General features: G+C 52.0%; 1 pseudogene; it reads left to right on the top strand.

The window, feature by feature from the left end:
* Positions 1–7,211, top strand: part of LOC132319397 (feather keratin Cos1-1/Cos1-3/Cos2-1-like) — a 33,958-nt pseudogene extending 26,747 nt beyond the window's left edge.
* Positions 7,212–26,124: the final 18,913 nt, after the last annotated feature.

Below are 26,124 nucleotides of genomic sequence, written 5' to 3'. Positions count from 1 at the left end.
GGGGGAGGAAGAAGGAAGGTGGGGACATTCGGAGTAATGGCGTTTGTCTTCCCGAGCAACCGCTACGTGTGATAGAGCCCTGCTTCCCTGCAGATAGCTGAACACCTGCCTGCCGATGGGAAGTGGTGAATGAATTCCTTCTTTCGCTTTGCTTCTCCGCGCGGTGTTCTTTGCTCTACCTATTAAACTGTTTTTATCTCAGCCCATGAGTTTTCTCACTTTTACTCTTCTGGTTCTCTCCCCCACCCCACCTGGGGGGAGTGAGTGAGCGGCTGTGTGGTGCTTAGTTGCCAGCTGGGCTTAAACCACGACATAACCCAAAGATGACAATACATCAAAGAGTTAGTGATCCATGTGACAGATAACCTGAAGAGGCCCTGGCCTCTGCTGTGCTGTGCTACATGCAGAGCTTGGCCTTCAGGCCTGTGTTGTGCTGCGCAAACCCCTTGGCCAGAGGCCAAACTCAGAGGGCTGATTGTAACCAATGAGGCTGTAGGCAGCTCCTGCTCGGTGCCAGTGATTACACTACCTGGGTGTCCCTGCCTGTGTCTAAAGTGCACTAAGAAGCTGTCATGTGAATGGCATTTCTGCTTGACAGGAGAAATGATGAATAGAGCTGCTTTATTTTATGAAAATCCTCTGAAAGCTTGGCTGACCAAAACGGGGCAACACTTTCATGGGCAGGATCTACGTGGTGTGCTGTGCCCTGATTGGAGCAGCCTTCCCCAAAGCCTTCCCTTCCCCTGGGCTCAGCTTCACTCCCAACTTCTCTACCTCCTCCCTGCCGAGCGAGCGGCACAAGGGGAAAGGGTACCTCAGGTCCTTCTCAATGGTAATACCATCTGCAATTTCCTTGTAGAAGAGGAGTGAGCGGGACAAGGGGAAAGCAAGTGGGGATTGCGATCAGTTCATTGCACGTTTTCTCTGCTCCTCCTTCCTCCTCAGGCTCTTCCCTTGCTTCAGCGTGGGGTTCATCCCACAGGCTGCAGTTCTTCACAAACTGCTCCAGCATGGGTCCTTTCCATGGGCTGCAGTCCTTCAAGAGCGCACTGCTCCAGCATGGGTGCCCCGTGGGGCCAGAGGTCCTGCTAGAAAACCTGCTCCAGCATCGGCTTCTCTCCATGGGCCACAGTTTCTGTCAGGAGATTGGTCCAGCTCGGCTTCTCCATGGGTTGCAGCTTCCTTCAGGGCATCTCCACCTGCTGCGGCATGAGGTCCTCCATGGGCTGCAGAGTGGATATCTGCTCCATCGTGGACCTCCGTGGGCTGCAAGGGGACGACCTCTGTCACCATTGTCTTCTCCATGGCTGCAGAGGAATCTCTGCTCTGGTACTTAAAGCGCCTCCTCCCACTCCTTCTTCACGGACCTTGGTGGCTGCAGAGTTGTTTTGCTCACATTTTCTCACTCCTCTCTTGCAGCTGCTGCACACCAGTTTTCACCCCTTCTTAAATGTGTTATCACAGAGGCACTACCAATGTTGCTGCTTGGCTCAGCTTTGGCCAGCGACGGGTCCATCTTGGAGCCAACTGTTGCTGGCTCTGTCGGACATGAGGGCAGCTTCTGGCATCTCCTCACAGAAGCCAGCCCTGCAGCCCCTCCACTACCAAAACCTTGCCAGGTCAACCTAATACACTGTCGTTATGCTCGTAGTATTATGTGCAGAAAATGTTTTGTGTATAGGAACCTACGCTGCAAGACAAACTCAACCAGCTCATGGTGACAGAGGAGGCTGCAGGCAGCTCCCTCTCTCTGCAGGCAATTACACCAGCTGCACCTGCATGCAAAACACAGGAAGAAAAAAGGCCAGCCCATCAATTAAAACCAGGGGGAAAAAGAAACCATGAACATTCACAGGGTAGCCAACCCCTTTTTTCAGCTGCTCCCTAAATTAATGTTGTTTCTGCATTTCTCTGCCTTTGGAAGAGAGGGTGTTTACCATAAAGTGAGTCTAGGGACAGGTTCACTACTACATCACTTCTGATGTCCCAGCCTCAGTGTCTGTAGCCTGAGGGGAGTCTGGCTTGTCCCAGACAGACAACCTTCTGCTGTCACATGAGTGTGTCACTGTGGCACTGCTCCCTTTGCAAGGGCAGGGGCTGGTCCCAGACCCTTGAGGAGATCACTAAGACAGGTGGGATCTTCTAACACTGCAGGATTTTTTCTCTTTCACTTGGAATATGGGAATTCTTGGAGGGGCTTCAGCAATGGGGACGTTCTCTAGTTTTTATATTATCCTTCACAGACAGACTTGAGACGTGGAGAGGCTCAATGTCTGGAAAGGCCATGACAGCTCTGACTCTGCTGTGGTTTCTCTCTGTCTTACAGTGAGAAAACAGCTGTCTGAGCCACTACCAAACCCTTGAGTTCACTAAAGCTGATGGGTGTGGCCAGTGACTGATTCATTGCCTTAACTGCAGGGTCTGAAGGACTTGCCTAGAATCATGTAGAGGGGCTGAGAGCTGGTGTCGCGAGTCCTGGTTCTCTGTGGTGCGTGTGCATGAGCGTGCTCACGTACATGTTCATCTGGCTGTGCTCATGTGTGCATTTGCGTAGGCCTATGGTAATACCCGTGCAAACGTGCGTGTGCCCAAATGTTCTCTGTGTGTGTGTGTTTGGGCAATTGCATCCATGAGTGTGTATGTGTTTAACACATGCACGTGCCTTCATGCAGAAGGGCATGAGTATGTGTGACCGGTCTGCATATACGTAATTGTGTGGGCATAGGTGTGTGTAGATGTGTGCTTTTGTGTGTGTACTTCTGTGTAGAGGAGCATGCATGTATATCAGTATGCAAATGCATGTGTGCAGGAGCAAGCATATGTGTAAGCAGGTCCGAATAACTGTGCGTACATGTTGGTATGGGGGGTGGCTGAGCATGTTGGTACGCACATGGGCTCCTTTGGAAATGTGTGTGCACACACCTCTTTACAAGTGCACACGTATGAGTTGCTCTTTGGGTGCGTGTAAGCTCACGTGTGTGGTTGTGCCCGTGTGTGTGTGACTCTGTGTGTGCACTGAAGGGGAAATTCAAATTGGAACTGCTCTGCAGTGGTCATTTGTGACCAAGGAATGATGTGCCACAGAGGGCAAGAAGGCCCAAATGCAGAAGGGGTTAAAGTGGCTGGCAGTAGGGATGCCAGAGACAGAAGGACTCCCTGTAAGGGAGTGCAGTTTCCCTTGGTGAGGAGATAAGAAAGAGCTGCAGCATTGTCTTGCAGCAATCCTGCAATGTGAATGCTCAGTGGCCACCTTTGGGCAGCAGAGCTGGTGCTGGGGGATAGACCCAATGCCAGGCTGAAGTGCCCCATGCAACTGCTCACAGGACTGGTGCTGGTGCCAGTGTATATAAGGAATTGGCTCCTGACACATCTTCCAGACTTCCTGTAGAACTGCTTATGGTGGTAGGACTCTGTCCCATACATTGATCATTTAGTGTTTGGGTTCCTTGTTGTATCTAAGGAAAAGCATGTGTTTAATTTGCCTCAAGGGGTGCAATAAAAATTCCCCCCCAGCACATATATCTGTGAGTGTGCATATCTCTGTGTGCGTATAGCTGTGCATATGTGTGCACCCATGAGGGTACGCCAAAGACCTTGCTAAAGTCAAGGTACATCACAGCCAGTGCCCCTCCCCTTCCTTACAGTGCCAGTCACCTCCTCATAGAAAGCAATGAGGTTGGTGAGGCATGATTTGCCCTCAGTAAGCCCAGGTGAGCTGCTCCCAATCCCCTTCTTGCCTTTCCTGAGTTTAGGAAAGGCTTTTGAGAGTATTTGCTACGTCTTCTTTCCAGAGACTGAATAGAGGCTGTCTAGTCAGCTCCTTAAACACTCTTGGATGCATCCCAAGTGATCCCATAAACTTGTGCCTGTCCAAATAGTAGTAAGAGCTCCTTGGTTCTTCTTCTTCTCCTTTTGCTGCTAATAGGCTCACAGATACCTTTCTTGATTCCCTTCACCTCCCTTGCTAGTTTCCACTCCACCTGTGCTATATTCTTCACATTGCAGAAGACCATCTTTGTGCTCTCCTGGGACTCTGCACTCCAGGCCATTTTCCCATGGCATCTTGCCAAGCAGGTAGGTCCCTGAAGAGACTAAGATCTGCTCTTCTGAAGTCCGGGGCAGTAGTCATCCTGTTTGTCTTGGTCAGTCCTCTGAGGATCTTAAGCTCTGCAGTCTCCTGGTCACGGCAGGCAAGGCTGCCCCTGAATTTTACATCATCCAATAGTTCTTCCTCATCTGTGTGTAGCAGGTCCAAGAGAGCCTCTCTCCTAGTCTGTTCATGGATTGCCTGCATCAAAAATTTGTCTTCCATATGCCCCAGGCATGTCCTGATTTGCTTGTGCCCAGCCATTTTGGTCCTGCAGCAGACACTGTGGTGGTCAAAGTCACCCACGAGTACCAGGGCCTGTGACTGTGAGGCTTTCCCCGGGTGCCTGAAGAAGGCATCATCTGCTTCCTGTTCTTGAGCAGGAGGTGCATAGCACACTTGTAACTACACCACCACCTGTGCCATGGGGGAAGTGTGAGAGCCTCCCCTGCCATGCTGTCCCCTGGGCATACCTCTTCTACCCCTTGTGCCAAACCTCCTCTTCAGCCTATGGTAGACCTCCCCCTCCCTCCCTCCTTTAAACTCCTCCTCCCTAGTTAAGACACTCTTGCCTCCCCTTGACAATCACCTTCCACTCCTGAGCAGCAGTCCTCACTCTTCCAAGAGGGCACACTGGGGACAGAAGCCAAAGCTGCCAGTGCTGCCACACCCTCTCCTGCCATGCACGCTGTCCAAATGAGCTCTGGAAGGAGAGGGATTCTCTTCTGACTTCCGTGCCATGCTTTGCATCTCAGTCTTAGTAAATATAGGTAATTAAGGGGTTGTGAGTGAAATGGATCAAGATCCCTTCAGCAGATAGGTCCTTCCAGCCCTGTGGGACCAACTCAGATTCCAAAGACATCCTCGTGTAGAGGTTCTTTCAGCCCAAACTCACTGTGCTGGAGGGAAGGAACTCACAGAGTCATCTTTGTTCTCAGCAAAATACCCATAATCGTAGAATCATAGAATCACATAGAATTGTTTGGGTTGGAAGGGTCCTTGAAAGACCATCTAGTCCAATCCCCCTGCTGTGAGCAGGGACATCTCTCACAACCAGATCAGGTTTCTCAAAGCCCCATCTAACCTGACCTTGAACACTTCCCACGATGGGGTATCCACAATGTCTATGGGCAACCTCTTCCAGTGTCTCACCACCGTCATGGGAAAAAAATTCTTCCTTATGTCCACCCTAAATCTACCCACTTTCAGTTTAAAGCCATTGCCCCTTTTCCTGCCACTACAGGCCCTGGTAAAATGTCTTTCTCTGCCTTTCTTATAAGCCCCCTTGAAGTATTGAAAGGCCTCAAGAAGGCCTCCTCAGAGCCTTCTCCTCTCCAGGCTGAACAACCCTACCTCTCTCAGCCTTTCTTCATAGGAGAGGTGTTCCAGCCCTCTGAGCATTTTCCTGGCCCCCCTCTGGACCCGCTCTGACAGACTCTACAGGCTCCTCCCACAGTCAGTGAAGAGACATCAGCTCACACATGGGACTTAGCCCATCCTAAAGCAGACGTGCACGGCAAATCGGACGAATCATCTTTCTGGAGACACTGATTCCGCAATTGACCAATGGTGGCCTCTGAACTCCCCAGCTAGCATAAGCTCACCGCAGGGCCTGCATACCTGGTCACGTGTGCATGGCTTCCTTCATAATGTGATCAGAAGTGAACCCACAGGCTGTGCTACCAGAGCCTACAAACACCTCTATCCCATGGCTAAGGCCCATATCCATGTCCACGGTACTCAGGGATGGACAGAGAGCAGGGAAAGGGCTTTTGTGGGGGTGAATGGGCTCAAGCTGGGCATGTTACTGTCATCAGCTGCATCTCCCGCTCTCTCCGAGCGCAGATAAGTCTTCCCTCAGCCATGCTGAACCCTTGGACAAAGGACATGCAGAAGATAACTCCGTCAAGCCCAACACCTGTGCAGTATCCCTGGTCAGTGTAGACAGACTCTCTTTAGGTGTCTTGAGGCTTCTCAATTAACTCTAGGTGACTAGAGGTCTAGATTTTTGTGTGCGTGTGTGTATGTGAGTCATCTACACCAGATATTTAGTCTATCTTGAATGTCCTTTACTCGACTCCTCCAGTATGTGAGACGAGACCTGTGCCCACGCTGACATGTTTTGCTCCAGAAATGCTTGGGCCTCTCATCCTGTCACGGAAAAGCTGCCTTCAGCAGGGAATGTGCCTGGCATAAAGCAGGAAATGAGAAGACAGCAATTCAGGAAGCCAAAACACAGCCCATAGCATTAGCTGGGATGTTTTGCATTCAAGGTGAGCTTGTCAGGAAATAATCACCTCCACAAGGAATGCCTCTGGCAGCCTGGGGCAGTAAAGGGCCATGATAAAAGCCAGCCCAGCTCCTTGCTCTCTCATCCACTTCTCTTGCCTCCTTCTCCCTGGGAGTCAGGTGAGTCTGAAGCCCCGTCTCCTTCTCTGCTGTCTCTAAAAGGAGGTCTCACTTCAGTGGACCTCTCAGCTGATTCCAGGTTTGTTCTATGCCAGATCTTGGGGCTGCTTGTCAAGGGAGAGGGAAGTGGGGAGAAGGTTAGACATGGAAGGAAGCTGGGACTATACTGAGGTGGCTTCTGGACTCAGGGACTAGGCATAGCTGCATAGGAGCTAGTAGACCTTTTGGGGCCCTGGTATGACAAGGCCAAGAAGCCCTCATATGTCTCTGCACAGCCTCCACCTCCCGGCCTGCATGTTCTTTGGTTCCCTCATGGTGTGGTGACAGGCTGCTCCTCATGCATGCCCATGTTTTCCTTCCTTCCTGCCTTCTCTCCCAGGTGCACCTCAGGCCCCAAGACATGTCCTGCTACGACCAGTGCCAGCCCTGCCAGCCCTGCCAGCCCTGCGGCCCAACCCCGCTGGCCAACAGCTGCAATGAGCCCTGTGTCAGGCAGTGCCAGAACTCCACCGTCGTCATCCAGCCCTCTCCCGTGGTGGTGACGCTGCCTGGTCCCATCCTCAGCTCCTTCCCGCAGAACACCGTTGTGGGATCCTCCACCTCCGCTGCTGTTGGCAGCATCCTCAGCTGTGATGGAGTCCCCATCACCTCTGGCTGCTGTGACCTCTCCTGCATCACTAGCCGCTACTGCGGCAGGAGGTGCCCCCCCTGCTAAAGATGCTGGCAACGGCCTCAGATAAGGACCCCCAGGAACTCAGAAAATGCTGCTTGACACAGGATCAAACTCTGTGCCATTGTTTTAGGAGCAGCTGACCATCTCTGGCTTGTCCTGCAAGGGCAGACTGGAAGGGGCAGCCTGGGCCTTCTGAAAACATGGCCAATGTCTAACTTTCCTGTCTTCCAATCACCCTTTTTCTCTCTTTTCTTTGTATTCTTGTGCTCCCCTCAGAGCTTGCTGTGAGGACCCCAGAAACCAGCCTGGAGTCACCTGCTAGCCTGTCTCCTTCTGTGAGGCAGGTCAACAGGAAAAGGGGAACAGAGTCTTGGCTGCTCCTCCTCCTCCCTGCATTGGGGACCGTCACTTGGAGTGACTTCATTTCCCTCTTTCGACTCATTAAAAAATTGCTGCAACCCTGCCTGTGTCCCTTAGGTGGTCTTTCCATCTGCGCACTGACTGCTGAGGGAGAAAGACCTTGCTTTGGAGGGGCATTAGTTGGGGGCACAGGAGGACCCTTCATCACTCCTAGAGGCATTGGAGGGCGGGACAAACTGCAGCAAGTCCTCTTTCAGGGATTGCCTCTTGAGGCTGAGGAAGACATCCCTAGTTACTCCACAGCCAATGGCCATTAGTCCTTGCCTTGCTGCGTCTCTGCTCAGAAATAGCCCCCTGGCCCTGGAGCACACCATATGAACAGGAATCCTGACAACTGCTGTCTTCCAGAGAGGAACTGTGAGCATGTGGGAGGCCCCAGGGAGGTCAGCAGTCCCACAAGCCCTTGGGGAAGAGTGGTGCTCTTGCTTTGGCTGGAGCTGTGAAGATGATGTGAGAATATGCGAGAGTATGTTGCCAAAGGATGGCTGGATTTGAGAATGGGTGAATAGTTTTGGGGATGGCCCACAATCCCTACTCCACCTGCCCCTCCCCTCCATCACCCGATTTTGGGGCCATGGTCTGCATGCCTGGGCATAGGCAGCAGGGACCCTTTCCCCATGCAGCCCTATCACCCTTCAGCACAGCACCCGTACCCGCTCCAGCTGATTTGCAGGCACCAGATACATTTTTTCCACATAGTCCATCTCTGTTTTACCAAAAGCCAAGCAGAAGAGCAAAACTTAAGTCCTCCACAAATTTGCTAAACGGGTATTTCCAGAGCACTTCCTGATACAGCGGGTGCCAGCAACTGTAACACCACAGAATATTCTCAGGCATAACAGACAGCAAGCAGCTGGCATTTGTCAGTCAGCAAGCAGTTGCAAGTGAGCCAGCTGCACAGCATCAGAGCAGGTGAAAGGGAGGTAGGATTTTCCCTGAGACACAGCAGCTTGATGAGCCCCAGACCCCAAATGCAGTGGAGAAGCTGGCAGTGTCTCCCCATAACATTAAGGTAAGTGCAACCTCTGGGCAAGGGGAAGGGAAGGAAGAGAAAAGAATATTTCAGTTGCAAGGGACCTACAATGGTCTTCTAGCCCAACCGCCTGACCACTTCAGGGCTGACCAAAAGTTAAAGCATGTTATTAAGGGCTTTGTCCAAATGCCTCTTAAACACTGACAGCCATGGGACAACGACCACCTCTCTACGAAGCCTGTTCCAGTGTTTGACCACTCTCTTGGTAAAGAAGTGCTTCCTAATGACAAATTTGAACCTCCCATGATGCAGCTTTGAACCATTCCCATGTGTCCGGTCATTGGATACCAGGGAGTAGTGATCGGCACCTCCCACTCCACTTCCCCTCCTTAGGAAGCTGTAGAGAGCCATGAGGTTGCCCCTCAGCCTCCTTTTGCCAAACTAGACAAACCCAGTGTCCTTAGCTGCTCCTTATAGGACATACCTTCCAGTCCTCTCACCAGCTTTGGTGCCCTCCTCTGGATGCATTCAAGTACCTTCACGTTCTTATTAAATTGTGAGGCCCAGCACTGCACACAGTATTCAAGATGAGGCCACACCAGCACTAAATACAGCATGATAATCACCGCTCTTGACTGGCTGCTTATACTGTTTTTGACGCACCCCAGGATGCGGTTTGCCCTCTTGGGTGCCAGGACACCCTGCTGACTCCTATTGAGCCTACTGTCAACTAGCACCCACAGATCCCTTTCTGCAGGGCTGCTCTCCAGCCACTCCTCTCCCAGGTTATACTTGTGTCCGGTGTTAGTCCATCCAACATGCAATATCTGTCATTTGGTCTTATTACATTTCATGCCATTGATGATTGCCCGGTGTTCCAAACTATCTAGATCCCTCTGCAAGGCCTCTTGTCCCTCAACAGACTCAGCAGCACCTCCCACTCTGGTATCATCAGCAAAATTGCTCATGGTGACTTCAACTCCTGCTTCCAGATCAGTGATAAAATTATTGAACAGACCTGGCCCTAGAATTGAGCCCTGAGGAACACAGCTGGTGACTGGTCACCAGCCAGAAGTAGCCTCATTTACTACAACCCTTTGAGCCCTGCCCTTTAGCCAGTTCTTCACCCAGCGCACCGTGTACCTGCTCATCCAACAGTTGGACAACTTGTCCAGAAGGATGCTGTGAGGGACACTATCAAAAGCCTCACTAAAATCCAGAAAACCTACATCCACCACCTTCCCTTCATCCACTACGTGGGTGACCTTATCATAGAAGGCTATCAAATTAGTTCAACAGCACTTTCCCTTTGTGAGATCATGTTGTCTGTGCCTGATGATTGCATTGTTCTTTAAATGCCTTTCAGTAGCACCCAGTATGATCTTCTCCATAATTTTTGCAGGAACTGAGGTGAGACTAACTGGTCTGTAGCTTCCTGGGTCTTCCCTCATGCCCTTCTTGTAAACTGGAATAACGTTGGCTAGCTTCCAGTCAGCAGGGACCTCCCAGACTCCATAGACCCTTGGCAGATAATCGAGAGGGGTCCTGCTGTAACATCCACCAGCTGATGCAGTACTCGGGCATGAACCCCATCTGGCCCCATGGACTTATGAACATTCAGCTGATACAACTGATACTGGGCAGCCCAAGGTCTGCCAGTATTATTAAAGAATGAGGCAAAAAAAGCACTGAATGCCTCCGCTATTTCTCCATCCCTGTTAGTTAGGTGACCATCTTCGTCAAGTATCAGTCCAATGTTTTCTTTAGACCTCCTCTTGCTATTAACACTCTTCAAAAAGCCTTTCTTGTTGTCTGACACAATACTGGCTGATTTCAACTCTAATTGAGCTTTGGCCTTTCCTGTCATCTCCCTGCATATGCAAACGACAGCTCTGTAATCTTCCTGCGAAGCCTGACCTTCCTTCCAGAGACCGTACAATTTCTTTTTCCTCTTGAGTTCCAAGAGGAGTTTCCTGTTCAGCCGCACTGGTCATCTGCCCCACTTGCTGAACTTGAGACACAATGGAATGCCTGCTCCTGTGCTTTTAGAAGGTTGTTCTTCAAAACTGAACACCACTCGTGGATTCCCAAGCCCTCCAAAGCAGATTCCAGGGGACAACCCCAGGATGGAAGCTGGTGACTACTGGCACCAAGCGGAAGGCTCCTGCCCCACCTAAGGGCTTACTACTCCAAAACAGGTTCACTGCCCTCAAAGTTAAAGAGGAACCAGATATGCCTTGAAGCAAAGGATGTGGCCCACCTGACCCTAAACCACGCACGGCCACCAGGAAGAAGCAGTGAGTGATCCTTGTGCGTGACTCTCTGCTGCAGGGGACAGAGGCACCGATCTGCCAACCTGGCCTATCATCTAGAGAGGTTTGCTGCCTGCCAGGGGCCTGGATCCCAGATGTTGTGGAGGGACTGCTAAAGCTCACTTTTCTCTCTGACTACTACCCCCCACAGTTATTCCTTGTGGGCACAGGGGAAACCTGGACAATACCAAAAGTGATTACAGAGCTCTGCAGGAGGGTAGTCAAGGGCATGGGGCCCCAGGGGCTGTTGTCCTCAGCAGTGGTGGTGAGGGGAAAGGGTGTGAGGAGGAGGACACTGATAATGCAGGTCAACAATTGGCTGTGGAAGTGGAGCTGGCGACAGGGGTTTAGGTCCTACAACCATGGGACCGTTTGCCAATCAGCGTCTGCTCAGGAGAGGTGGGATCCACCTCACCGGGTGGGGCAAAGTTACCTTTGCAGTAGTATGGCTGACCTGGTAAGGAGGGCTTCAAGCTCAGAATGACGGGGGAGGGAGAGAGTAACCTGCAGCCCTGTGAGGGAGTGATGGACACAGTTGATGAGCAAAGGGCCTGGGGTGATGTGCCAGGAAGGGATCACCAGAACAAGAAAACAGGGCTGAAGTGGGGTCACCTCTAGCAGTTGCATGTAAGCAGGGAAGTGCCTACAAGGCCTCACTGTGGAGAAGTCCCCAAAACCCTTTCTAGGAAGTCAACACGCTGGGGTGCCTCAGTCAAGTGCCTGTACACTAATGCACGCAGTATGGGGAATAAAGACGAGGAGTTAGAGATCTGTGTGCAGTTGCAGGGCTACAGTCACGTTGGGGTCACGGAGACAGGGTGGGATGGCTCCCGTGTCCGGAGTGTTGCAATGGAGGGATACAGGCCCTTTTTGAAGGACAGGCTGGGAAGACGAGGAGTGGGACTTCCCCTTCTGTGAGGGAGCAGTTGAATTGCATGGAGCTCTGCCTGGGGATGGGTGATGTGCCAACGGAGAGCCTTTGTGTAAGCATTACAGAGAAGAAAGGTAATGGTGACATTGTGGTGGGTGTCTGCCACAGGCCGCCTGGCCAGAAAGTACCAGTGGATGAGGCCTTCTAGAGGCAGATAGGAGCAGCCTCACATTCACAGGACTTGGTCCTCATGGGGAACGTCAACCACCCCAATATCTGCTGGAGGGACAACACAGCAGGACGTAAGCAAGCCAGGAGGTTCCTGGAGTGCACGAATGACAACTTCATCACCCGAGTGATAGAGGATCTGATGTGAACAGATCTTCTGCTGGACCTCATATGCACCAAGCAGGAAGGGCTTGTTGGGGATGTGCAGATCAAAGTCAGCCTGGGCTGCAGTGACCACGAAATGGTGGAGTTCAGGATCCTGAGAAGAGCAAGGAGGCTAACTACAAGCTCACAACCCTGGACTGTAGGAGAGCACACTTCCTTCTCTTTAAATGGCTGCTTGGAAGAGTGCCCTGAGATATGGCCCTGGAGGCCAGAGGGGCCCAGGAAAGCTGTTTAATATCCAAGGGCCACCTCCTCCAAGCTCAAGAGCAGTCCATCCCAATGAGCAGAAAGTCAGGCAAGCATGCCAGGAGGCCTGCATGGATGAACAAGGAGATCCTGGCAAAACCAAAACACAAGAAGGAAGCGTACAAGAGGTGGAAGCATGGACGGGTAAAGTGGAGTACAGAGACACTCTCTAAGCATGCAGGGATGAGGTTAGGAAAGCCAAAGCGCCACTGGAACTGAATCTGGCAATGGATGTCAAAGGCAACAAGAAGGGCTTCTGCAAGGACACAGGTAACAAAAGGAAGGCTGGGGGAAATGTGGTCCCACAGCTGAATGATTGGGCCTTCTCTGCTGCTGCACAGCCTGACAACACAGGACATGGAAAGGGTGAGGCACTGAATGCTGCCTTTGCCTCAGTCTAGAAGAGCAAGATCAATCTTTAGGAAACCCAGGTCCTTGAAACCAGGGAGGAAGTCTAGAGCAAGGGAGATGTACTCTTGCAGGGAGAGGATCAGGTTGGCAACACTTAAGCAAACTAGAGATCTCCCTCAAAATTTTTACATCTTGTAGGCAATGGTAACTCAGGTGTTTTGCAAGGCAAAAGTCTTCCCCTGATTATCTGTGTGCCATGCCAAGAAGTGATTTTTCTCTTCAGGCATCATGCTGTCCACCCCATAATTTCCCAGCGGTAGAAGAGGGCTGACATAACTTTGGTTTTCAGCAGTGTTGAAAAATGGGGGAAAATAGCCTTTGCAGTCCTCGATATCCAAAGTTTGGGGACGGTTGCTTAGTTTCATGAGTAAAAGATGAGGAGTCTATGAAACCCAGCAGTGCAGTCCACCTGCACTGTACAAGTAATCAATGGAGTGACTGTGTTGGTTAGGGAGGGAAAGAGAAAGACATGGCATGTCCTCAGAGAAAGAAGCCTTTGGGTGACCATGCAAGGACTGCAGGGCCCCTTCCTGTCAACGTGTCCACAGGCAACCCCACCAGTTTGCCCCAGGTCAACACCCCTTGCCTGTACTGCACCCATCCGGCACTTGAGCTGAGGCTTCTGTGGGTACTGACGCATTCCTGCCCCTGAAATCCTGGGGCCTCTCAATCCCAGCACTCAGAAGAAGCCTCCATGAAGGAATGGGTACGGCATAAGCCAGGAAATGAAAAGGTGGCATCGGGAAAACAACCACTCAGCACATGTCATTAGCTGGGATGTTTTTCGTTCATCATGAGCACCTTAGAAAATTGCCACTTCCATAGAAGCTACCTCTGGGCCTGGGGTGGGTCAGGGCCATCATAAAAGCCAGCCCAACTCCTCACTGCCTCATTCACTTCTCTCACCTCCTCCTTGGGAACCAGATGAGTATGAAGCCCTCTCCCCATGCCCGTTTTCTGCTTTTGTGTGTTCCTCCATCCTATGCTGGGTCGTGGTAGTGCTTGAGAGGGGGAAGAAGGGTGAAAACCTGACTCAGAGAGTGTCCGGAACTTGGCTGAGGGGGCTTTCTTTAAAGAGGTAATCAGCAGCCTCGTTGAGCCTGGCAACACTTTGCAGTAGTGTGTCAGGATGAGGCCAAGAAACCCTTTTGCTTTTCTGCCCAGGTTCTACCTCCTGGCTCAGCAGGTGCCTTTCTAACACTCATGGCTAGGTGACAGACTTGTGGTGGGCTGCTGCTCACATGTCCCTGTGCTCTGATTCCTCCCAACCCTCTCTCCCAGGTGCACCTCCAGCCTCGAGACATGTCCTGCTACGACCAGTGCCTGCCATGCCGGCCCTGTGGCCCGACCCCGCTGGCCAACAGCTGCAATGAGCCCTGTGTCAGGCAGTGCCAGAACTCCACCGTCGTCATCCAGCCCTCTCCCGTGGTGGTGGCCCTGCCTGGCCCCATCCTCAGCTCCTTTCCACAGAACACCATTGTAGGATCCTCCACCTCCGCTGCTGTTGGCAGCATCCTCAGCTGTGATGGAGTGCCCATCACCTCTGGCTGCTGTGACCTCTCTGGCATTTCCAGCCGCTACTGTGGCAGAAGGTGTCCCCCCTGCTAAAGCCACTGGTGGCAGCCCAGACAAGGATCCCCAGGAATCTAGAAGCTAATACTGGACTGAGGACAGAACTGCTGGCCATTGATTTCAGAGAAGCTGAGCATTCAGTGCTGCCCTTTCAAAGGAGGGCTGCTGAGGCTCTCTGAAAACATGGCCAAAGTCTAACTACCTTGCCTTCCACTTTATCCCATCTCTTTCTTGCCCTAAGAACCCCAGAGCCAACCTGAGGCATCTGCTGGCCCCCTCCCTCCATGGGGCAGGCAGCTGGATGCCCAGTGGGATCTGCACCATGGGTGATGGGCAGACTTTCTGCAGCTGCTGGTGCTCTCCCTGCACTGGCCGCCTCCTCTACAGGTGAACTCGTTTCCCACCTCAGAGTCATTAAAGTTTTCTGCATCCCAGCTTCTGCCTCCACATAATCCTTTTCTTGGTGGACATTGTCTCATATTGTCAACAAAGAAAGGCATTGCCTTGGGTGGTGGGGCGTAAGGGGTGCAAGCGAACCTTTCATCATTCCCAGAGGAAGGGGAGGATGGGACACAGAGCAGTGGGTCCCTTCCAGTTACTGTCCCTTGGAGCTGAGGAAGACATCCTCAGCTCCTCCAAAGCCAGTGGGCATCAGGCTCTCTATTCTGGCATATCTGCTCAGATACAGCCCCTGGGCCTCAGAGCATGTCCTGCAGAAGGGAAGCGTGACCACTGCTGTCCCCTAGAGAGGAGCCAAGTGATGTTGGAGGCTCTGAGAGGTCAGCAGCTCACAAGCTTGTGCTGAAGGGACTTCCTCGTGCTTTGGACAGCCCTGTTCTGGGAAAAGAGGCTCCATCAGAAGTTGGATGGAATGGTGTTGCGTGGGAAGGAGCTGAGCATGGGGCCAGGAAGGGTCACCCCCATGGGAGGGAGCTCGATGCCAACAGTGGAATTATGGCATTGCCTGGCACAGGGCTCATTGCAGCTGTTGGCCAGCGGGGTCAGGCCACAGGGCTGGCATGGCAGGCATGGCAGGCACTGGTCATAGCAGGACATGTCTTGAGGCTGGAGGTGCACCTGGGAGAGAGGGTTGGGAGGAATCAGAGCACAGGGACATGTGAGGAGCAGCCAGCCATGAGTCTGTCACCTGGCCATGAGTGTTTCAAAGGCACCTGCTGAACCAGGAGGTAGAAACTGGGCAGAGGCAAAAGGGTTTCTTGGCCTCGTCCTGACACAGTACTCCACAGGATGCCCAGGTGGGAGTGATGTGAGGAAAAGCCTTCAAAACAGCCCCAGACCTTCTCCCACTCATCCTCCTACTCATCCCCAGAATGAGGGGGCATGGCCTGCACCCAACGGCAAGGGTAGCAAGGGCAGGTCACCTGTACAACCTCCACCCCCCAAAACAGTTCCCTGCACAGCCCAGCAGTTACACAGCTGTGCAGGGCTAAGGCGACTCACAGGCTGATGTTGAATTCAGCCTGGCCAGGCCACGCACCAGGGCCCTCACACACTCCCAGTTCCCATCAGACAGGACACCCAAAGGACAGCGGTCAGTGCCGATGCCCCAGTGGCTGCTCTGTGGTGCCTGGCCTTCCCCCAGGCATGAAGCAGCTTTCCCCAAGGCCAGCTCTTCTCCTGGCAGGGCCTGTTGCCCACCTCTGCCTCGTGGCAGAGATCCAAGATCTTGGATAGACTTGTACAGCCTGGTCCCACAGCAGAGAAAATGAGGCAGGGTCGAGAAAAGTCCATGAGGTAGGACATGAGGAGGGCTCCAAGGACCAGCAGAGTGCACTGAGGAGGACAGGTCCTCCAGATCTCAGCACATGGCCATGCACCAACTGGAGGGGTCACAGAGTAGTTCTGAGTATTTTCCAAAATTGCTGTCATCATGTGATTCCAGGAAGGAGTATTGCCAGATGGCATGTTAGTTATGTTTCTCATCTTACTTTGAACTGTGACCTCTGAGGGACGCATCCTGGAGCAGGTACTCGAAGAGACAGGCCTGCAGGAAACCCTGAAGAAGCAATGTGCAGCAGGAAAAACCAGAAAGCAAAGAGCAGCAGCAAGGAACCATTGCACAAATGGCACCAACCTACTGCATTGCCTATTGCCACACCAGAGCCATTGGGCAGAATAACCACAAAACCCAGGGAAGAGCTGAGGGCCTCTTCCCCAAGATCAGCCTTGCACAGAGATGCCCTCCCTACCCTGGGCTGTTGCACAGCCCAGGAAGCTCCCTGCACCAGGCTGTCTGGCACAGCACAGAGGTACAAGGCACTGTCAGAGACCTTGACTTCCTCCAGTGCAGGAAGCTGTATTTCCCTGTGGTGTTCAGCAATGTGGTGAGACGGCCACTCCGCTCAGATGCTGCGTGATATGAAACCAGCTGTGGGGCCTGTCTTTACTTCTGCTGATACTACAAGACGGCATGAAACCTGGAGGTCTGGTATGTGCAGGTTCTTTGGAAGGTGTCTTTCTCCTCTACCGTGACTTGGCCTTCTTGCTGGGTGATGGTGGTCTGCCCCATGGTGCCTGGAAGAAAGCAAAAGTCAGCGACTGAGCAGGGAAAGGCTCTGAGATGCAAAACAAGAGGGGATGAAAAGTGTTGGAGGAGAAGGCTCCCTGTACCTCGCTCTGCCACAAGAGTCCCATGAATAGGCCTGCCCCTGGTGACCAATCTCTCTGACACGTCCTCCTGTGCATCATCTTGGGAGTCTCTCCTTCCTTGATACCTGTGTCTTCTCTCTCTCCATCCTCAAGCCCTTAGCTGGGTTGGCCTCTCCTGTCCCCTGCATGCTTTCTAGCGCCAAGCTCCTATCAGCACATCCCAAGGCTGCAGCTCTCACAAATACAATGGTCAAGAGCAGGTCTCATGAGATCAGGCTTGTCAGAGCTGTGCCCATCGAGTCTTGAAAATTTCCAAGGCCAGCGCCTGCTCAACATATGGGGACAGTGCATTCCAGTACTTGTGAAGTTTCAGGGTCAAAAAAAAGTGAAAAGTAAAAAGAGATTCCTATATCTAAATAGAATTTCCCAGGTTCCAAATTGTCTATGTTGCCTCTCATCCTACTACAGTGCACTTTGTGAAGAGCCTGTATCCATCTTTTCCACATCCTCGGAGCACGCAGTTGTAGACACCCGTAATGTCTCCCTTGAGCTTTTTTTTCCTAAGGGCATGTTTCCTCAGGCTCTGAGTGTGTCATGTCCTCAAGCCCCCTGAATGCCTTGGGGGTGTCCGCTAGACTCACTCCCACATGTCAGTACCTTTCCTACATACCAAGGAGCCCCAAACTGAACACAGGACCCCAGGCATGCTCTCCAGAGTGCCAAATAGAGGAGAAGGAGCACTTCCCTGGGCATGCTGGCTACACTTCTGCTAAGACATCTCAGAGGGCACTAGGTCTGCTTTGCCACAAGGCCACGCTGCTGACTCACCTTCAGCCATTGGTCACCAGGCATCGCCTGCCTTCCCAGGTGCCTACAGCATGGTCCAAGCTACATCAAGAAGCTGAAAGGTGCCTGTCTTCAGAGGAACTGGTTGCTCTTGACTCAGGCCTTTGGAGAAAAATCCTCTTTTGTTGTGCCCTACCTGGATGGACGCTTCTGGTGGGTACTGCAACACAAACTCCTTCTGCACGTGATGTGTAAAGCCAGAAAGGTATTTCAGTTTTGCCTGCCTCCATATCCATCTATCACATCATCAGCTTTCTCACTGGGCTCATTCTCCATCTCACTTTCTATCAGCTACCAAATGCTCTTCCATGTATCTGAACAGTCTGCTATTGCAGGCTCAAGGTTCAGCCAATTGCTAGGTGCAAAGGCAAGGCATTTTCCCTCCTTGGGTTAATTTGACCAGGAAATAAATCACAGGAGCATCACGTCTCCTGCCAAGAGCCGTTCTCTCCAACAATGACCATCAGTGGATGCTGAGGGAAGCACAGGAGCAAGACAAGCAGGTAGGCTACTTCGGCTGAGTATCCATTCCTGGGTGCCAAGTCCCTGGGCCTGGACTTGGCTGAAAAAGTCACACCCATACATGTCTCAACAGCTTTCCTCACTGGCACACAGGCTGGGGACACTCAAACCCAGCCTAAGCATAGCCCACAGCATGATATTGCCTTCTGCTTTACAGACAGGTTTCTTCCATCCCTTCAGGTACCCACATGGAGAAGCCCTGGCTGCTTCTGCTGCCCTGGGAGCAAGGAGGACACCACCACTGAGGCAAATGTGCTGCCTGGCCAGTTGGAAGCCCATCCAAGGAATGCCTGGAGAAGGGATCCTTTGCCAGCTCAAAGACAAGGGCCGCTGCAGTTGCAGAAACCATGTTTCCTTCTCTGCTTCTGAAGGCTGAGAATATGGACTTTGAACAGCTGAGTGAGCTACTAAAGCCATCCAGGCTTCCCTGGAGACCAGCTGGACAGAAAACTCTCCTGTCAGGGGACGGCTTTCAGCTTCAGCAAACCTCAGACCTTCAAGCCCTTTCAGGTAACATAGAAATTCTCTTTCTGACTACCTATGGATAAAGTTGGAAGGTTTCAGTCATGTCTACATCATTGTCTCATGTGTGTGTTGAGCTCAAACTCCTGACTCTGCAGGATGGCTTCCAAGTACTGGAAGAGATTCTCTGGGAGGAAATGATGGAGAAGCTTGGAAGAATCCTGATGCAGATTCCGATGCCAGTGCTTGATGTCGATGCCAGTGCTGATACTGATTACAATGCCTGACAGCAGGGGAACTGTCCCGGGGCCCGTTTGCAGATGACACCAAGCTGAGAGGCGCAGCTGGTACTCTTGAGGGAAGGGATGCCCTCCAGAGGGACCTTGACAGGCTGGGGATGTGGACCCATATGAACCTCAGGAAGTCCAACAAGACCAAGACCACTCAAGGCAGAGATAACAAACTGTTCGTTATCATTAAGTTAACCTGACCTTGGTACGTACAGACCTCTGCTGTGCTGACCTGTATCTATCACTTGGCAAACTAGGCAAAGTTGCCATGAGCGTGTCCTTTTCTTGATCAAGGGTGAAGCACCGTGCTTTCCTATAAATGTCCTTTTGCTCAACAGTAGAAATGAGGAGTGGTTCATTTCCCAGACTATGCCATGAAAACTTAAAAGATGACAATGCCAGACAATCTCAGCATGGGCAGGATTTTGCACTATGTCTTAAACCCCAACTCAAGCTCCACCTCAGGCTCCATAACTCAGGGTTCCCAGCATCTGAAAGGGCATAACATCACCCGTGCTATCCCCGTTTATCTTCTTGTCTTATCTCCAACCAATGGTATTTTACTCAACACCCTGTGGAGCCAGAGTCTATCTATACCCATGCTTCACCCTCATCGTTAAAAACCGACAATTCCAAATTTCTAACAGGAATTTCCCCTGTTTGAGAACATGTCCATTGACTTTCGCTGTATCACTGTGCTCAAGAAGAGTTTGGCTCCACCTGGCCCTTCATCCTCCAGTCAAGTGCTAGAAGCATCAAAAAGCTCTCTCTTAAGCTTCTCTTTTGCAGGTTGAAGAAGGCCAGTTCTCTCAGCCTCTCCTCATGTCTCGTCTTACAGAAACACAAAATTGGTAAATTTGGAAGGGACCTCTGGAGGTCATTGGGTACAAATCCAGCCTCAGGAAGGGTGACCTAGAGCTGGTTACAAAGCACCATGTGCAGACGGATTTTGAGCACCTCCCAGGATGGAGACTCCACAACCTCTCTGGGCATCCTGTGCCAGTGCTCCCTCACCCTCCCAGTGAACAAGGGTTTCCTGGTGTTCAGAGAGAGCCTCCTTTGTTCCAGTTTGTGCCAAATGCCTCTTGTCACAAGCACACTGCTTATACACCAGTCCCTCCAGCTGCTGGCACAAGAGAGAAAGGCCTTGTAACCACCAGCCCCTTCTCCAGTTGCTGACACCAAGCCCTAAAATCCCTCTGGGCATTGGTTGTTTGCCCAGTTACTGGTACCCAGGTCTCTCTTTCACACCAGTCTCTCCAGTTATTGGCACTCAGACCTTGCAGCACTCACACATGGGAAAGGGAGTGAAGATACATGAAAGGGTGGTTAAGAAAGGATTTAATAAGAAGGCACAGGGAGCTGTAGTGATCAGGCGCAGGGCTCATACCAACAAGTGCACTGACCAGCCCCTGCTTACATGCGGCTGGCTCCTGTTTTCCTTCCTCTACTCGGTTGGCTCCCCTTGCTCCTCCCCAGTCCCCACTTGCCCTCACCTTTGAGCCTTCCCTTAAGCATGCCTTAATAAGTGCTGCCTAGTCCCACAGCACCCCCCTCAAACATCCCAAATCCTCATGTTCCTCTTGTCACTTCTTGTCACTTACAAAGCTCAGCCTCACCCACTGCCAAGCTACACCTGCAGTTTCCTAATGGCCCATCAATTAGAGGCTGCAGAGCTCTGGGCTCCCTCCTTGTCTCCCTTATCACTTCCTTAGAGATTGGTGGCATTGTGTGCTTTGGTTATCACTTTCCCTTTTACTTGTTCTTCCCTTGGAAAGGAAAAGGGACTTGATCTGACAGCCTTAGTGGACCAGCTGCTCTCACCTTCCACATTCCTTTACAGTGGCTTCTGCTGAACTTGCTCATGTGTGCGAGTCCCTCAAGACACTGCAAGGCTCCTGTCCCCAGAGAAAGCTGGGTCTTTTTAGTCTAGGCCCTGGGGGGAATCCCCAAGGTGATCTCAGTCATTGAAGTGTCTCCCAGCAACACCTGCAGCAACACTAAACCATGCTATTTGCTTTCCAGGGCGTCCAAGATGTTACAAACATGAAGGAAAAGGGAAAGATTGGCCAAAAAGCCTAACCAGTTTCAGATGGGTATAAGGCAGGTGTGAAAAAGCACTCAGGTCATGTGAAATGCCCCCATGTTCCAACATATTTCCTGTTTGCCCTCCCAGATGTCCTGCATTTCCTGCAAGATGCTGAAGCCTCTCTCACAGGTGTTTGTGTACAGCTGAGGATGAGGACAGACCTGAATTCCACCTCCAGGTGGGATCCAAACCATAGCTTTCTTAGCCATCCAGGTGGGAATGGGCCTTCTCAGCCACCTTCCAGTACCTCACAGAGACATTTTTCTCCAGGGGCAGACACTCAGCTTACTTTGTCACCACAGAATGCCTCAACGCAAACACCTGATGCCATGGCCTGCTGAGGTGACATCACGCCATTAATTAGACCATGTTGGCCTGCCACCATGGCTGCTTTTGCCAGCTTCCCCCACAGGTGCTTTCCAGGGCCAGCTCTTTGATTTTCCAAACAGACTTAGTAGAACAAGAGACGGGGGCACAGAGGGTTAAATTAGATCCCAGAAACACACAACTCAGCAATGCAGCCACCAGCAGATTTCTGCTGGGCAGAGACCCCACAGCACCTCAGGGACATGGGGACTCCTCCCAGCCCAGCACTGCTGTGTCCCCAGAGCTGGAGGAAAGACATGAAATGCAGGGGGACAGCTCAAGCGCTTGAACAGAGAATCTTGTCCAGTGCCTGGCTGATGGGTCTTGCTCACATCTTGAGGCTTTTGCTGATCCCCAGATGCAGGGCTAGGAGGACATTTTCCTTCCTTGGTCTTCTTTGGCTAGGAGGTTAAACCACAGGAAGGAGGGCCCTGGGAAAGGCCCCCAGGCACCCTCAAGATGGTACCAGACTGGGGACGGAGCACCAGCTTCTTCCTTCTAGAGGGGCTGAGCAACCCCAGCATCCCTTGCAAAATGATGGGGCCAGCCTGGGCTCTCCAAAAGCACGGCCCGTGCCTGCCTTTCCCCTCTCCCGCTCTCTCCTTTCCCTCGTGCATCCTTGATGTCTTGTGCTCCTCTGGGCTGTGAGCCCCACAAAGCCAGCCAAGAGAGGACGTGCTAGCCCTGCTCCCTCTGTGGGTCAGGCAGATGGACACCTGACAGGATCTCTGCCTCAGCTGTGGGGCATGGACTCCTGTCTGCCCCTGGTGCTCCCTGCTCTGGGGCCTCCACTCGGATCAACTTCATTTCCCTCTTTTGACCCATTAGAGTTCTGCTGCATCCCAGCCTGCTCTTCTGTCTCATGCTTTCCCCTGCAGACCCTCTCCCAAGATGCCCAGGGAGAAAGATGTTGCTCAGGGGTGGTTCTGGGAGGGGGTTGTTGGGGATGGCTGTGCAGTGACCATTAACGCAGGCTTGCTTTGAGTCCATTAGTCATGCATTGGGTGGGTGATCCTTTGCTTTCTGAATTTCTCTGCCCATCTGGTGCTGGATAGTATGACCCAACGCAGTTTAGTGACCATAGCTACTCCATAGATGATTTTGGGTCTCCCACCAAAGCATTCTCTTCTCCGCACTCAGCAAGCCCTGTGCCCTCAGCCTTCCCCCCGCAGGGAAGTGCTCCAGCCTCCTCAACATCCTGGCCACCCTCTGCTGAACGCACACCACTTGGTCCAGGCATGTCTTGCAGTACAGACCAAAACTGCACACAACATTCTAGATGCAGTCAGGTGAATTCTGAGCAGAGTGGGATCATCTCTCCAGCTGATGTTCTGGCTACCCTCCTGCTCTGATAGCCCAGGTTCTTGATGACAGTCCTTGGTGTCCGGGAACAGTCCTGGGAGTCACACCTCTTTTGATGGGGTTACTGCAAAAGCACCTATCCCTGGCTCTGCTTTTGGGCTGCGGCTTGCCAGGGGTGGAAGCAAGTGTGGAGAGGCAGGGCTGGTTGCTACCAAGACAGCTGCTGATCAGGGGTCTGGGTGGACATGTGTCATGTTGCCCAGCTGTGTCCTGCAGCAGTTCAGCAGCTCCTCTTCCTCAGCTGCAAGCTTCTCTGCAGCCTTTGCTGCTGGTCACCACACCGCTTTGGAAGGATCATGGACAGCCCTTTGGGACATTCAGCCTGCACCTGCTGCCCCTTTTCCTGCCCTGAGTCTCTCCCTGCCTCCCTCTCTTCAGAAATATTCCCAGGAAGCCCTGGGCACAGACAGGGAAGGAACAAGATGAGGAGGACATGCAATGCCTGTGGGTCTGTGTGGTGCGTTGACCCCGACCAACACTAAGCACCCACCAGCTGTTTTCTCGATCCGCTGTCCGAGTGGGATGGGGCACAAATTGGAAGAGAAAGAGTCCAAAAAATCCTGTGGGTCAAGATCAGGACAGTTGTATTGGGTCTGGCTGAGATGGACTTAATTTTCCCCATAGCAGCTCTCATAGTGCTGTGCTTTGTGTTTGTGGTTGGGAATGTGTTACTAACACACCAGTGTTTTGGCTGTTGCTGAGCAGTGCTCCACAACACCAAGGTTGTCTCTCCCACGTTCCCCCCTGACCAGTAGGCTGGGGGTGGACAAGAGCTTGGGAGGGGACATAGGCAGGACAGCTGACCCCAACTGACCAAAGGCATATTCCAAACCATGTGACATCTGCTCAGCAATAAAAGCTAAGAGAAAGGAGGAGGAGAGGGGCCATTTGCTACTTACGACGTTTGACTTCCAGAGCAACTGTTACACCTACTGAAGCCCTGCTTCCCAGGAAGTGGCTGGACATTGCCTGCTCATGTGAAGTAGAGAATATATCTTTTCTTTTCCTTTGTTTCCACGTGTGGCTTTTGCTTCTGCTTTAATAAATTGCCTTTATGTTGACCCACGAGTTTTTCCCATCTTATTTTCTCCCCTCCCTGTGCGGCTGAGGAGGGGAGTGATAGAGCAGCTTGGTGGGCACCTGGTGTCCAGCCAAGGTCAACCCACCACATGAGCCCAGGCATGGACTCCAAGGGGGACCTGGTAGTGGTGATGCCAGTCTTGATGCCGAAGCTGGTGCCAGTGCTCGGCAGGCTGGGGAACCAGCCCGGGGCCAGGCGGGGCCAGGCGGTCTCGGCGGGCGGAGCGGCAGCGCCCCCTAGCGGGCCCGGCCGGGGCTGTCCCCCTGCCCCTGACACACACGCCCGGCCCCGCCCGCGGCGGTTCCTGCCCGGCCGCAGCCCCGGCTCCTCTCCCCGGCTCTCCCAGGGCGCAGTAATACACCGCCGCTTCCCAGCGCCACCCCGGCGAGTCCCGCAGCTCTTTGGACCCTTTATGACCCCTCACAACGAGTTCGGAGCCTCGGCCTGGGAGCTGACGGTAGGAGCAGAAAACGAGTATAAAAAACTGTAACTGCATCTCATCCCAGGAACTACATCTGTATGCAGTTCCTGGGCTGAGAGACCTAGTCTGCATCTGGGAAGCCAGGTCACAAGGTGTGACGATGCCACAGGGCTCAGGCAGAACGAAACCGCTACGGCTGCACAGTCCAAGGCTCCCAGTGGCTCACTGCTGTTTGGTGGCAGTATCTATGGGTGACATTTTGCACGAGGCAGTTCTCACCTCTCACTACGTGCTCATGTCTCCAAACTACCCACCCAGTTAAATGAAGGTTACTTTTAATTTCAGCTGGTTTTCAGACCCAATTCCCCAGGCAATTCTGCTTGTCTCTGGGCAAAACTTCCATCAGTTTTGATTCAACAGCATAACAAAATTGAACAAAACCAACCCAAACTGAACAGCGAGCTTATGTCTCTGCTACAGGTAAGGGCACTTCAAGCTGCGACCGTGAACTGCAGCAGCTGAGGATTACCAACATACTCCCATTTGCCATCTCCGTTGCAGGTGGAAACAAGCAGCAGTGGTTTTGGGGAGGGCAGCTAAGAGCGTTAACCAAAAAAACGTCACTCTGTGGGGACAGACAATGCTGAGCTGTTGGAGCTTTTAGACAATTACAGATCAGGAATAATCCTCCTGTGCTGTACCACGCTTGAGAGTAAGGGGCTTGATGAGATGAGTTCAGGGGACATTAAGATTTTTCCTGTAGGATCACTTTTCCTTCCAGAAACCAGGACCCTCCACCTGGGTCTGCATTGTGACAGTTTGGCCTATATATTTTCAAGCGTACTACTCAGTCTCATACTATATCATCAAGAGAAACCCCCCACTTCCTCCAGTGATGCCAAATAGTGAATTTCAGAGCCTGGTGAGCACTTATCAGGAGCCCATAAAGGGATTCGATATGTTTATATACATATGATTCTAACACAGAAGCTAATCTGTAGGTAATCTGTACATTTAAGACATCCTCTGCTCTTTTACACCTTCCCTCATTACTTTTTCCATAAGAAGTGAAATGTTATTATAGAATTATGGGACAAAAATTTCTGAGACAGGAGTTAACTTCCAAGCTCTGAAAACCCTTCTGAAACTTTGAGGGGGAAAAAACCCCCACCATCTTTAGGATAAAAAGACGTGTAGACGTGACACTTCGGGACATGGTTTAGGGGCCATGGTGGTGTTAGGTTGATGGTTGGACTTGATGATCTTAAAGGTCTTTTCCAACCTTAATGTTTCTGTGATTCTGTGATTCTGTGAGTAGATGAACTCATTTGACTGTATGTTGGTGTGTGAGCAGTTGATGCTGATGCCGGTGCCCTCGGTAGTCTCTGCCAATGGCTCCTGCTGCACCTGGGCTCTGCCCACAGCCACTGCAGAGAAAGTAGAAGGAAAGGAAAAAGTTCACCAAAGGTCACCCAGCTCTGATTTTCCCAAAGAAATGGTTAGGAAGAGTGGCAGTGAGACAGAGCCGGACTGGAATGAATGGCAAGGTGTGCCCATGAAGAGGGGTGGAGACTGATAGTGGTGTGGATGTGTGGAGTGAGAGGAGAAGGCTGGGGGGAATTTGGAGTTGATGCATGCCAAAATGAGATGAAAGTCAGAATAATGGATGGATGGATGGATGGATGAAGAGGGGACGAGAAGACAGGAG

This window comes from Gavia stellata, chromosome 28 (assembly GCF_030936135.1).
Source record: "Gavia stellata isolate bGavSte3 chromosome 28, bGavSte3.hap2, whole genome shotgun sequence".
In the NCBI taxonomy this organism is placed as follows: Eukaryota; Metazoa; Chordata; class Aves; order Gaviiformes; family Gaviidae; genus Gavia; species Gavia stellata.
The sequence above is the reverse complement of the archived record's forward strand: the minus strand, read 5'-3'. Positions and strand labels throughout refer to the sequence as shown.